The sequence below is a fragment of the Lygodium microphyllum genome, chromosome 3 (genome assembly GCF_053477565.2).
Source record: "Lygodium microphyllum isolate KBCC chromosome 3, Lygodium_microphyllum_v1.1.10, whole genome shotgun sequence".
Classification (NCBI taxonomy): domain Eukaryota; kingdom Viridiplantae; phylum Streptophyta; class Polypodiopsida; order Schizaeales; family Lygodiaceae; genus Lygodium; species Lygodium microphyllum.
Window position 1 is genome coordinate 164,027,390 of NC_141137.1, and position 13,789 is coordinate 164,041,178.

A 13,789-nucleotide genomic window follows, 5' to 3' on the forward strand; every position below is an offset into this window, starting at 1 on the left:
GGTGCGCAGCTCTGGGGAACCTTGCCATCAACAAGCACCAGAAGAGGCTGAAAATGAAGGAATTGGCATTGCCAAGAAGAGAAGAATTCAATGGATGTTTGTAAAGTTCCTTTTTCCATTGAAGAGTTGGAGTTTCTCATAATCAAAGCCACTTTCCACAAGAAGTTCATCCCACAATGGCGGAAACACATCACCATCATGATGCATGCTCTATGTGGTGGACAGTTTCCTCTTCCTGTTGAAGTAGCAGAAACTTACATCTTAGTCGCCAACTGTTTGGGAATAAACTGAAGAGCAGAAATAGAGAGAATGACCATACTTGGAAGATTTGGCATTCATTGAGAAGTTTCCAGACATCATCAAGTGGGAGATTGTGAAGAAGCTTCAGGAGTCTTGGTCTGTAGAGGTGCACAAGGACAAGAAGGAAAAGAGTTGGAATTTGTTCGTGGATGCTCAACAGCAAGATACGTGGGATGCTTGGTGCACTGATGATCTTCTGTTTATTCAATTAGCAACCCACTGGAAGTTGGTAGATAGAGTGTTCTTTACAACATACACTGTTGAAACCATCAGAAGCTGGCATTACTATGATGATGGCACCACCACAATGCTTAGATGGATGCATTTTGACACCTTCAGAACCGAATACCTTCCTCTGTGCAGTGGCATGAAAGCAGAATTCAAAAGGAAGAAGTAGAAGAAATGTTGGCAAGAGAGTCCTCTAGAGACTAAAGCCTTCTGTTAACCCTCTGTTGAGCACTAACAACATAGTGGAACCAACCCCCTAATGAATGACGCAATAAAGAGGCAAGCGTTAGAACGAGTCCAGAGGTATGTGAGAAGAGAGAAAGCAAAAATCAAAGCCGAGAACGAGCTCGCAGCAGAAGTCGCCTTTGACACCCTTGCGGAACTCTTTACAGAAGTCCCAATGGCACATCAAGCCCTTCCTTCTCCTGCTGGAGGTCCACTTCCAAGCCAGATCCATCCTAGAAATATTGATGACAAGCCAACGAATGTAGTTCCATTGCCAGTTTTTAAGGGAGAGTACAATGAAGACCCCGACCTTCATGTAGCAGAGTTTATGGTAGCATGTGTGGCTAACAATGCCAGAACCCCTGAGCATTGGTTGGCAATATTCCCCGCCACTTTCAAGGGCGCGGCATTTCAGTGGTATGAGAGACAAGCAACAGGAACTTTTGGCACATGGGACAACCTGAAGTTAGCCTTCCTCACTAAATTCAGGCGTGAAGGTTTTGAAGAGTGGATGCGAGAGGAATTTATGAATTTAAGTCAGTCCTCTGGAGAAAGAGTAGAAGCTTATGTCTCACAAATGGAATCCATCCTGAAGAGATGGACTAACCATAATCTAGATGTTGGTATTCAGAAGGGGGTGTTTCTCAGAGGATTACAACCAAAAGTCCATAAGTTTGTGGAGCTGCAAAGACCAGCCACACTGCAAGCTGCAACAGAAGGTGCAAGACTGTACGATAAAGTGGAAGCTAGATTGGCGATGAATCCAGGAAGAGGAGTCTTACCTCCTCTGATGCCAGGAATGATGTACCCACCAAATGTAGTCCCAGGGACAGTCCCCTACCCCTACCAACAGATGCCCCCAGTATCACAGTATAGTGCACCAAATCCACAGTGGCCACAATCAATGCCTCAAATGATGGTTCAACCACAACAACAATGGTCCCAACCAATTTCCCCAATGCCAAATCAACAGCAACAGTGGAACCCTACCAACTGGAGCCAACAGCCAACAGTTCAAACAGGAGCTTTGAATCAGAACCAGAACAGAGACCCCTCTGCATCAGCCCAACCTGTTTATGCAGTGATTACAGAGACTCCTCAAAACCCTAATGCGAGTACCTCAGGAGGAGAAAGCTTGAAGGATTATTTATCCAACTCAGTTGCAAATATCAAAAAGGAGTTGATGGATGTGATTACAGAGCAGCTACAGATGCTGAAAGTGAATACTGCCAATATATCCAATGTGGCAGGAGCAGGAAGAGATGTGATGCGGTCAAATAATTGGTGTGGTAAGTGTCATCAAGTAGGTCATTTAGCCACTGAATGTACACAAAAATCAACCATCCCTGGAGCTTTCTGTTCCTACTATTTACGGAAGAACCATACAAAGGATATTTGCTCTCTGAAGGAGATGCATGATAGGAGAAGAAAGGAAGAAGATGCAAGATTCAACTTGTTGGAATCCAAAATGACAACACAAGATATTGGACCCAAGCCTAGAGAGTTTGGTCCTAATTTTGGGACCCAGAAGATTTTCTTCTCAAAGTTATAGAGGAAGACAGTCTGGCGGTGGTCAGAGATCAGAAGTGGAGTGTTACAGATGTGGAGAAAAAGGACACATTTCACTAAATTGTCCAAATCCCAGAAGGTCAGTGGATTATAAGCCCTTATGCAGTCGATGCAAAGGAGAAGGCCACACTGCAAAAGACTGTCCAAGCCCAGCCCCAGTGAAAAACAGTGCTACTGATAGTCCGGCCAAGGCCCAAGAGCCTACCTCCAATTTAGTGGAATTGGAAGTTGCTGCCATCACGCGTGCAAAGAAGAAGGAACCACCTATCCAGAAAGAAAATAATCCTCTTGCCAGAACAGTGAAGTTCAATCTTCCACCTGAAGAACAGAACAGAACAGAGTCTGAAAGTGCCGTACAGAGCACTACAATGCCACAGAGAGTTACAGAGATAGTTCTAGAGACATGACCAGAGGTCCAGGAGATAGAAGAGGAGGAAGTGCCACAAGTGGCAGAAGAAGTTCCCACGATGCCTTTGTTGGAAGAAACAAGGAAAATGAGAATGGGTGTTGCCCCATTCCCTAACCGGTTAGAGAAGCCAGTGGATCCTATTAAGGAATACGATCTGGTCAGAGGTCTAGATACCCTAAACCAAACCTCATATTCCGACAATTATTGATGTTGTCTCCCAGTTGCCGAAAAAGGTTTAAAAGTATACTGACAAGACGACGTGGCTTAAGGATTGCTCCCTCAATAGCAACAAAGTCCAATAAAGCTCCAGAGCCTATCAAAGAAGTGGATGTGGCTAACGCCTTTCTAGATCCGGGTACCCCAGAGACTGGTGTGTGGATAGAAGGCTGCTTCATTGCAAATGCACTGATTGATGGAGGTTCATCAGTGAACATTATGACGGATGTAACAATGAAGGATCTAGACCTACAAGGTATGCAACCCACCCAATGGCTCATCAGACTGGCGGATCAGAGCAGAATTAAGCCTTTGGGCATTCTCCCATATGTGAAGACTACAGTGGCTGGAAAAGATTATTGGCTAACCTATCTGGTTGTGAAGCCAAACTCTTATGGTACATCCTACCGTCTGTTACTGGGCAGACCGTGGCTTTTTGAAGCCCGAGCAAGGACGGATTGGTTCAAAGAAACCTTGACCTTGGGTAGAGGACCTAACAAAGTGGTGCTGAAGCTATATGGTGCTCAAACAGGACATGAGTCCACCTCCTTGGAATTATCTTCTGACTCCCCTAATGAGGTTACAGATGGAACATCAGCAGATGAAGATGCTGTCAAACAGATCATTCCCAAGAAAACACTGGCACGTTCCTTAACAGTGGATACTGTAAGCCAACTTCCAAAAGATGCAAAGCCATTGTCAATGGGTGAATACTTCCTGCCTGAACCAGGAACGATTTCCAAAATCACTTCTGACAGTGAGATAGAAGCATGGATGTACTGCTCTCCCTGTTACATGGCCATAGCAGAGCCAGAGACAGAGGCAGAAGAGGAAACAAAGAACCTATTCTTCTCTTACAGAGCTCCTACAGAGACAGAAGCAGAGACAGAGACAGAGACAGAAGAGGATGGATATGATATGGACGAAGAAGGTTATGAAAGCGAGACGGAAGAGTCTATTGAGAGCGGAATTTAGGTGATAGGAAGTGCTTAAAAATAGCTAAAAATTATGAATATCAAGGGAAAAATATTCACTGTCAAAGGCGGCGGCTCGATCTAGGACGATTTTAAGCGCCAAAGTGCTTTAAAGGCGCCCGAGCGACACTTGTTGATTTTTCATAATTTTTCAGACAGTTGTGCGGGTTGACACAAGCTATTGGCCAATGCGGGATGCTAAGCCGGACGCCCAGGATTTTTCAGAGCTCGATTCCGAGTCCGGACGGGGAAAAGGCCACAAACCGGTCAAGATTTGAAAAGGTGGACATGAGTTTGGCCAAGTGGGCATGACCCTTGGGAGCCCAAATTAAATGTCACATGAAACTTTGGGGGAGAGAGATGAAAAAATCGTGATGAAGATGGAGAAGTCGTGATCAGAGATGGCGCCGAAATTTGCGCCCCATGTTGATCATGGCTCCTCCCTGCCTGCAAACAACCCCCCTATCTGACATTGGCCCTTGCCTACACTCCGTATGCTGATCATATCGCCGCCCTTCGCCTGTGGAATGGTGGCCTGGTTTGAAATTTCTGATTCTAGTCTTTCTCTCTCCTCCCTCTCTCTCTTCTAAAGGCAAGATCATGTGGGGAGAAGAAGGAAGAAGAAAGAATGATGGAGACTTGTCCGGCATGGACCGGATTGCTACACGGGCTGAGAATGGTGATTTGTGATGTTGCTGGACATGAAGTGTTGCTGTTTTCCAAATCTACAGCCATGGATACAAAACCCGAAACACGCGTTTAAGCGGTAAACTAAAAAATTACAAAGAAAATTTAGTGTTTTATGCTTTTGATTGATGGAATGCCGTTCATATGGACTAAGATTTGATTATGCTGCTGATTCTTCTGAGTTCTTACTGTTTATAACCAGAAATTATGAAAAACATGCATTTCATGGCCCGAAATAATGTCAAGAAACCCGAAAATGCATGAAAAATTGGGAAAAACAAGGGTTTGGGCATATAAATGGGGAAAACCGTCGATACACATCAACTAATCTTTCAATTTTGTTGCAAATGAACTAAGGGCCACAGCCCACAAACTGGTTTTCATTTTCAGCAATTTAAAAAATACAAGAAAATGAAGAAAATGGGGAAAAATGATAAAAACACCATGAAAAATAGGGGAAAAATACATTTGGGGCTACGAAAAATATAGAAAAATAGGATTTATGTTTGTTGATGTATAGCAAGGCTGGGGCATGAAGTTATGCTTCAGTTCAGCCTTGTTTATATGTTTTAGTGCGTGTTTCCTTCCTTTCTCCACATAAAATGACAAGGAAACCCTAAAAGAAATGAATATAATGATGCACTGTCAACGGGGAAGGGTAGAGTTGTGGAAGAAATGGTTAAATGTCATTGAGCATGAGGAATAATTTGCTGATTTTATATGCATTGCATCTAGGACGGAATAATAATGATAAAAATTAAAACCTAGTAGCACGAAGATCGCTTCGGTGCTAGGTGTTGCAGCGAAGCACAAAGCGGTTAGAAAGAAAAGCATGAAAGAGATGATTTGCACTTGCACGCTGCTGGTTTTTAAAATGTTTGAGCACTAGGCATCCACCTCTTTGCATGATCATTTAGAGGAAATTAAAAGTATCAGAGTTAGCTCCTGGATATGCATAGCAATTGTTTTCAGTAGGCCTGTGACCCACCGTTGAGAGTGTGAGGTTCCTATGCTGTAGGCTAGTCGTGGGATCATAAATGGGAAGTCAAGTAAGGACAATGGTACATTCCTGGATACGTTTATTTGGTACCTTGAGTGACGTTTGTGCGAAATGTCTAAATGTTGAGCGACGCATCGAGGGGCCAATCCCCAAGGTGTAGGAGAGTCGCAGAGGGTTGACGGCATTCAGCCGTAGGAGGAACCCCATGTGTATGTGATTCGAGCCTTTTGGCTATGTGAAAGGGACTCCCTCTGAGGAGCAATATTGGGTTAGGATCAGTTGGACTACAATGTATTACAAACGCAATGTTTAGGAAGGCAGAGATTTTGATAGACGCTCCTGGCCGCGAGGCCGAGGGGTTGTCTTGTGCATAGTGACGAGGTCCGGCTAGTGCATGAGCCAGTGCCGGCCCGTTTTTAGGTCCATCATCTATCCCACCCGAAGAGGATAGATATGAAGAAGAAGTTCCAGAAGCATTAGAAGCATACGAGCTCATGCTATGGGACAGAATGACGATGGTATCATTTGGTCTGGTAAATGGATCTTCTTATATGCAAAATCTTTATAAGAAATGGATTAAGAAGAATAAGCCGTCTTTCAGCAGTGGCTCTTGCCGTCCTCACTCATCCTTGCCAAAGAAAGATGATGATGATGCACCATGCCAACAAGCACCAGTCCTACAAACCCAACAGGCATCAGAGGGTCCCTGTTATGTGACGTTCCTGGACGTGTCATCAGAAGATGAGGATTCAAGCCAAGAGGTAACTAATCTTGAAACCAAACCCGAAACGGCTCTAATCCCATTCCAACATCTCAAGGAGCAACCTAAGTCTCCACCAAAAGAGGAAGTTGGTTCTAGTGGGACATCAAAAGAGGACATCACTTCCTCGAAGGAGTCGGATCTGTATCCAGAAGCAGTCAGTGGGACCTTCATCCGTGAAGTAGAAGGTGAAAGGCAGTTAACCTTTGTGGATGCAGAAGGCACTGAACGCCACTTGAAGGTGGGTAGCAGCCTCCCAGAAGAGGAGTTGTCAACCTTGTACAACTTGTTGAAAGAGAATTTGGACGTGTTTGCGTGGTCTTACAAAGACCTAAAGGGGATTGATCCCACAATATGTCAGCATCATATTGACTTGGAGCCTGATGCCAAGCCAGTACGGCAACGACAGAGGCGAATGAACCCGAATTATTCCACATTGGTGAAAGCAGAGCTGCTGAAGCTTCTGGAAGCCAAGTTCATCTATCCAGGCAAATAGTGAATGGGTTTCACCCATCGTGGTGGTACCCAAGAAGAATGGCAAATTGCGAATTTGTGTGGATTTCCGCAAGCTCAATTCCAAGACGAAGAAGGATCACTTTCCGATTCCTTTCACAGACCAACTGTTGGACACAGTGGCAAGACATGAGCTTTATTCCCTTCTGGATGGATTTAGCGGATACAACCAAGTCCAAATCGCAGAAGAAGACCAATCCAAAACAACCTTCACCACAGAATGGGGGACCTACACTTACCGAGTGATGCCGTTTGGACTCTGCAATGCCCCTGCTACCTTCCAGTGAGTCATGATGGTCGCATTCCAAAATCATCTGCATGACTTTATTGAGGTATATTTGGATGACTTCTGTGTCTATAGTTTGATCCGTGAACACTGGGGACATTTGGAACAATGCTTTGACCGATGCCAGGAGTATGGAATTTCCCTCAACCCCGACAAATGCATCTTTGGGGTCTCTTCTGGAGTTCTGTTGGGACACATTGTCTCTACACAAGGGATATCAACAGACCCTGCAAAGATCGAAAAGATTGCAGCTCTGACAACACCCACCAACCTCAAACAATTGAGGGGATTCCTAGGCCATGTGGGTTATTACAGAAGATTCATAGCCCATTTTGCAACAAAGGCAACCTCCTTGCACAAGCTTCTGAGGAAAGATCCAGAGTTTACTTGGACTGAAGAATGTGACAAAGCCTTCACCACTCTGAAGCAGTGTCTGATTGAGGCACTCATTCTGCAACCTCCTGATTGGACGAAGGAGTTCCATGTACATACTGATGCATCTATTGAAGGTTTAGGAGCTGTCCTATGCCAAAAGGGTTCCTCGAAGTTGGATCAACCGATCTATTATGCAAGCCAAAAAGTCACTGATAGGGAACGGAACTATACAGTGACAGAGCTTGAGTGCTTGGCAATGGTGTTTGCCCTAGAGATATTCTGCCATTACCTCCTATCTACCCACTTTAAGTTTTATGTGGATCATGAGGCCCTGTCCTTCCTGATGAACAAAGCAGATGTGAAAGGACGAATGATGAGATGGCTCCTTCTATTCCAGGAGTTCGACTTTGAGGTAATTACCAAACCTGGTCGTTCCCATGTTCTGGCTGATCATCTGTCGTGTATCCCACAAACAGCAGACGAGGAGCAGGATGATCCAGACCTCCCTGACGCTTCCCTATTCCTGGTGGAAACTGTAACCCCCTGGTATGCAGACATTGCCAATCTGCTGGCAGCCCAACAGTACCCTCTTGGCATTTCTAGTCGAGAGAGGAAGAAGCTTATGTTAGAATTAGCCCCCTACACCCTGCTAGGCGGTGCACTATACAAGAAAGGCAAAGATGAAGTGCTCCGAAGATGTGTTGCAGGAGATGAGATTGGGATTGTTCTGAAGGCTTGCCATGATGAGCCATGTGGAGACCACTTTGCAGGAGAAGCCACAGCCATGAAGGCTCTACTAGTAGGATACTGGTGGCCTACCCTTCATAAGGATGCCTATGATTACTGTAAAAGATGTGATGCTTGTCAGCGAATGGGGAAACCTACCAAGACAAGTGCCATGCCACTGCAATCTATCCTTCCCTTGAAGCCGTTTGAGAAGTGGGGCATCGACTTCGTAGGCCCAATCGATCCTCCTACCAGAAGGAAACAAAACTGATACATCCTCGTATGTACGGATTATGTTACAAAGTGGTGTGAAGCTAAAGCCCTAAAGCGGGACGATGGTAACAGCGTGGCCCTGTTCATGTACGAGAATATCATCACCCATTTTGGCAATCCCTTAGAGCTGGTAAGTGACAGAGGCACTCATTTCATTAATAAAGTCATGGAAGAGTTGACAGAGCTGTATAAGATCCGCCACCGCAAGTCCACTCCTTATTACCCCAGAGCCAACGGCCAAGTTGAAGTCACCAATCGCATCCTCTGCTCGATTCTGACAAGAACGATTGCCGCACATTGTCGTGATTGGGATGATCGACTTACAGAGGCCCTCTGGGCGTACAGAACCTCCCACAAAGCAGCAACAGGACAAACACCCTTCCAGTTGGTGTATGGTACAGAAGTTGTTTTCCCTGTTGAACTGGAATTACCCTCTTTGAGAGTGGCTATCAAAGAGCATTTGGGGGACGATGATTCACTGCAACGCCGTCTCCTGCACCTGGAATGTTTGGACGAAACTCGCAGAATGGCTCTACAGTGTATGGAAGCCACGCAAGCTCGACATAAGGCTTACCATGACAGCTTCATCAAGCACAAGGAGTTCAAAGAAGGTGATTTGGTCCTAGCCTATGATTCATGATTTGGCAAGTTTCCTGGCAAGCTCCAACAGCGGTGGATGGGCCCATATAAGGTACTTGCTGTCAACCCTAATGGCTCTGTCCAAGTGCAGACCGTTGATGTCTTTGATGATCCCTTTCTGATCAATGGATATCGCCTGAAGAAGTACTTTCCTCCTTGGGGATCTTGACAATCATGGTCACCAGATCCTTTCCCTCGTTGGCGCAGCACTGTACTTCTTATGATGTTACTTCTGATAGCCGTTCTTCAGCCACTCTGATGAGGTGGACGCAACCCTCTATCCCCTCAACCCTACCTTCCAGCCTTGATTTCTTATCCTCTATTTTCCACCAGCAACAGTGGCGAGGTTGGTTCTGATACATGGTCTTTCTACCATTCCCTTGCTTAATTCGAAGAGAAACAAAAAAAAAAGAGAAAAAGAAAAGAAAAGAAATATACATATCGGTCATGGGAGAAAAGGACTTAGGTCCCTGTCATGCCGACCTATTCTTCGAGAAAAGGTGGAAACACCCTCAGGAATAGGGGAAAACAAAGAAAAAAGATAGGAAAAACAAATCTGTTATGAGAGAAAAGGAAGCAATTCCCTGTCATAGCAGGCCTCATTCCAAGAAAAGGTGGCACACACCCTTGGGCGAGAAGCTGGCTACGGAAAAGGTGGCAACACCCAGCAATCCAGAAAGTGGATTCATTAATGGATATCCCCAGGATCCAATTCCGAAGCTGCCTCCCTTGGTACGCTGTGTCTTGGGTCTCTCTGCAGAGTGTCTAACTGTCCTCTCGCAGACGTGTTCCTATCCAACACAACGTTCGATTTGATGGCTACCTCCCTGGGTACGCCTCTTCAACAACTGATGACGCGATCTTCATCGACAAACAATTGAGTGATGCGAGCTTTCATCCTAACCAGATGGGGAAGTGAGTATGGTTGCCCTCCTGTATCTATCAACAGAGAGTGAGACAAAGGGTGGGCCGAGAGGCCAATCTTTTCCCTTCAAATCAAATGAGAGGTGAGAAGTGTGAATGAAGTGTTGCACGCACGGGATGGGCCTCTCAATGCACGCAACACGAATTGTTTCTGTGCACTGCACTATAAGGCTCCCTGGCCTTCCTTCTCGCACCGTATGCCGGCACAGGGCGGGATGCACAGTTGCACCATCAAATGCGCACAAGGCATACAATCTTTGCACAAGTGACCATGAGGATAATATCAATGGGTTTAAGGACATGATTGCCCTCCTGTATCTATCAACAAAGCATGAGACAGAGGGTGGGCTGAGTGTGACTAGAGTTTCTTCAATCAATTACCGAGGGGTGAGATTGAGGGACGTTATGACATTTGGAGACAGGTATGTTCCTATTTCCCTATGCACCCACAAGATGGGTCTCTGCCGTCATCACGAGACACATCACCCTGTTCTGTACACTGCACTGTAAGGCTCCCTTGCCTTCCTCCTTGCACTTATGCCAGATGGGTTGGACGCACTAATGGACCATCAACTGTGCACCCTGGCATCCTCCTTCTGCACCATTCCCTTGTCGATTCCTAAACTGGGTATGGGATATGGGTTTCAATCCTTATTCCTCGAGTGATATTAGTCATGGGGCAAGTGATAGTTCTTTCATTTCATTTGAGTGACTGTGAGTTGAGTGCAATATTCCTTATCATCGACAAATTTTCTACGATCCCTTCCACCAGCTACCTCCCTAGGAACTGCTGCGTGGTCCCTACCATGACAGATGTGTGCTGTGAAGATGCGTTGGCACCTTCTGCAGCCGACAACGACAGTGGATGTGCCATCGACAATCAACCTTGATTCTCTACAACATGGGCCAAGTTTTTCTAACCCTACAACTTCTGTTTCTTAGTGATGTTCATGTCTTAAGTGTGGGGACATTAGTGGATGGTCTGTTATATAGTTCTAGGTCCCTGTTGTTTGGTTAACCCTATCCGTTAAGGTCTTAAGTGTGGGGACGCGTCCCTGTGTGCTTATATTGCATACCCCTCTGCATATGCCTCAACCTGCTAATGCATCTATGCCATGCCTTGCTTTTACCCTAATGGGGTCCCTTCCCACCTACTCGTTCATTTTCCACCCACCCTTGGGGCTGTTCCCTTGCAGTTTTCCTTCATTCCCTGTTTTTGTTGTCCTGCCATGTGAATGCACTCTACGTTCACCGCAGTCCACATCCAACCTTATAGCCCTGTTCATCCCTCTGAACTGACCATTTTTCCTTTTTACCTACCCTTGTTTCAGTGCACGGTTTTTTGAGTTATTAATTTTTGAAGCATTTTGCACAAACTAGCCAATTTTCCATATGAACGCACTTTGCTTGCTTCGGAACCATGGTCTGACATCATAGCCCTGACAAACACTTTTCCCCTGACATTTTTCCTTTTTACTCCTAGTCATTCTGATGCACGGTTTGTCCAATATTAATTTTCCGGTTTTTTACGACTTTTCGTTTTTTTTTTTGACATTTTTCCATGTGAACCTGCCTCGTTTGCATCGGAATTCCAATTTGATTTGACAGCCGTGAAAGATTGTAGAAGACTAGCTTATTGTGATGTATCCTTGTTTGTGATAATGGAAGCGAGTAGTGGAAATCCCATTATTGAGAAGCTTGACAAGAACAACTACCCTTCATGGAAGTTCCGTATGATGAACTTCCTCATTGAAAAGGGCCTTTATGAGTTTGTCTTAGGTGAAGAAAAGGAGCCAGAGCTGGGTATCCCTCCGACTACAGATGAGTTAAAAGCATGGAAAGAGTGAAATGTGAAAGACAAAAAGGTGATGTAGTGGCTATCTATAGTCATTGATAATACTATGCTGGGACATATCAGGAATGCAGAAACTTCACATGCAACTTGAACAATTTTTGAGAGCATGTTTTCAGTAAATACAAAGGCACGAAAGATTCAACTCAAGCAAGAGTTGAATGCCTTTAAGAAAGGAAAAATGTCTGTCAATGAGTATGTGTTGAAGGTGAGGAGCATTGCAGATGCTTTAGCAGCGATTGATGTAATGTCGGATGATGATGATTTGGTTTTATCCATTTTGAGTGGCCTTAACAATGAGAAGGCATGGAAATAATTTGTTACTTCAATATATGTACGGAAGCCATTTCCAGATTTCGATAAACTAATCTGTCTCATGATTACTGAAGAGATTAATATATAGGGTGATTTATCTGAAAGAAATGGTGAACAAGTCCAAGCATTTTACTCGAGTTCAGGAAGGGGACGTGGTAGATCTTATTCGAGAGGTTGTGGTATGGGGCATGCTGGCGATAACTAGCAAAACAGGTTCAATCAACAATTTCTAGAGGTATATGAATCTTAAGAGGCAGGGGGAGCTCTAGAGGAAGAGGTGGATGACAGAACAGAGGCTTTGGAAATTCTGCTATTGTTTGCCATTATTGTGGCAAAACAAGACATATTGCAACCAATTGTTATGCTAAGAAGGATGATATTTGCAGTGGTAAACTGTAACAAGGAAGCTATGCATCAACTTCACGACAAAATGAAGACAAAAATGAGTGTCTATTTGTTATGCAGCATATGATGAATGCAGTTATAGGAAAGGGGACACATGATGATATATGGTATGTCGATTCAAGTGCATCTAATCATATGACCAGTCATGTTGAATGGTTTGGAGAGATGCAAGACTTACAAAACCCAAGTTATGTGCAGATGGGTGTTGATTCATGCCACCCAATTTCACACATTGGAAATGTTCCCTTGTCCTTGTATGATGGACAGACAACAAAGAGTCTGACATATGTATTACATGTGCCATCAATTACAAAGAATCTAGTGTTTATCCGCCAAATGGTAGAGCAGGGATTGCAAGTTCGATTCAATGCAAAAGGTTGTTTTGTAGAAGACTTTAATGATAAGTGCAGGTTGGTCGCAAAGGAAAGTAGAGTTGGCCGAACATTCACTTTAGATGTTGGAATTCTTGTAATGGATGCTGCTATGTATGCTAAAGAAAAAGGAGTAGTTGCAAATATTGAAATATGGCATAAACGTATTGGACATGCAAATGTGCAAAGGCTGGAATTAATGCAGTCAAGAGGATTGGTTACAGGGTTGCCTTCCTTTAGAGTTACAGAATTGCATAAAGTCTGTGAAGCATGCTAGTTTGATAAGCAGGCAAGACAACCCTTCTCGCATGATAGAGAAGTGAGTAGAAAAATACTTGATGTAGTGCATACAGATGTTTAAGAGCCTACACAGAATGTGTCTCTTGGTGGTAGCAAATACTTTGTCACATTTATTGATGACTGTTCAAGAAAGTTATGGGTATACTTCATGAAGGAAAAAAGTGATGTATTTGAGCACTTCAAATCTTTTAAGGCAGTTGTTGAAACAGAAATAGTCTTAAAAGTAAAGTGCTTGAGATCAGATGGAGGGGGAGAGTACCTCTCTAATGAGTTCAGTGGCTTCTTGAGGACTCATGGGATAAAGAAGCAATTTACTTGCAGGTATACCCCACAGCAAAATGGTGTTGGAGAAAGAAAAAACATGCATATTGCAGAAGTTGCACAGGCATTAATGGTTGAAAAGAATATGCCCAAATATTTTTGGTTTGAGGCTGTCCATACT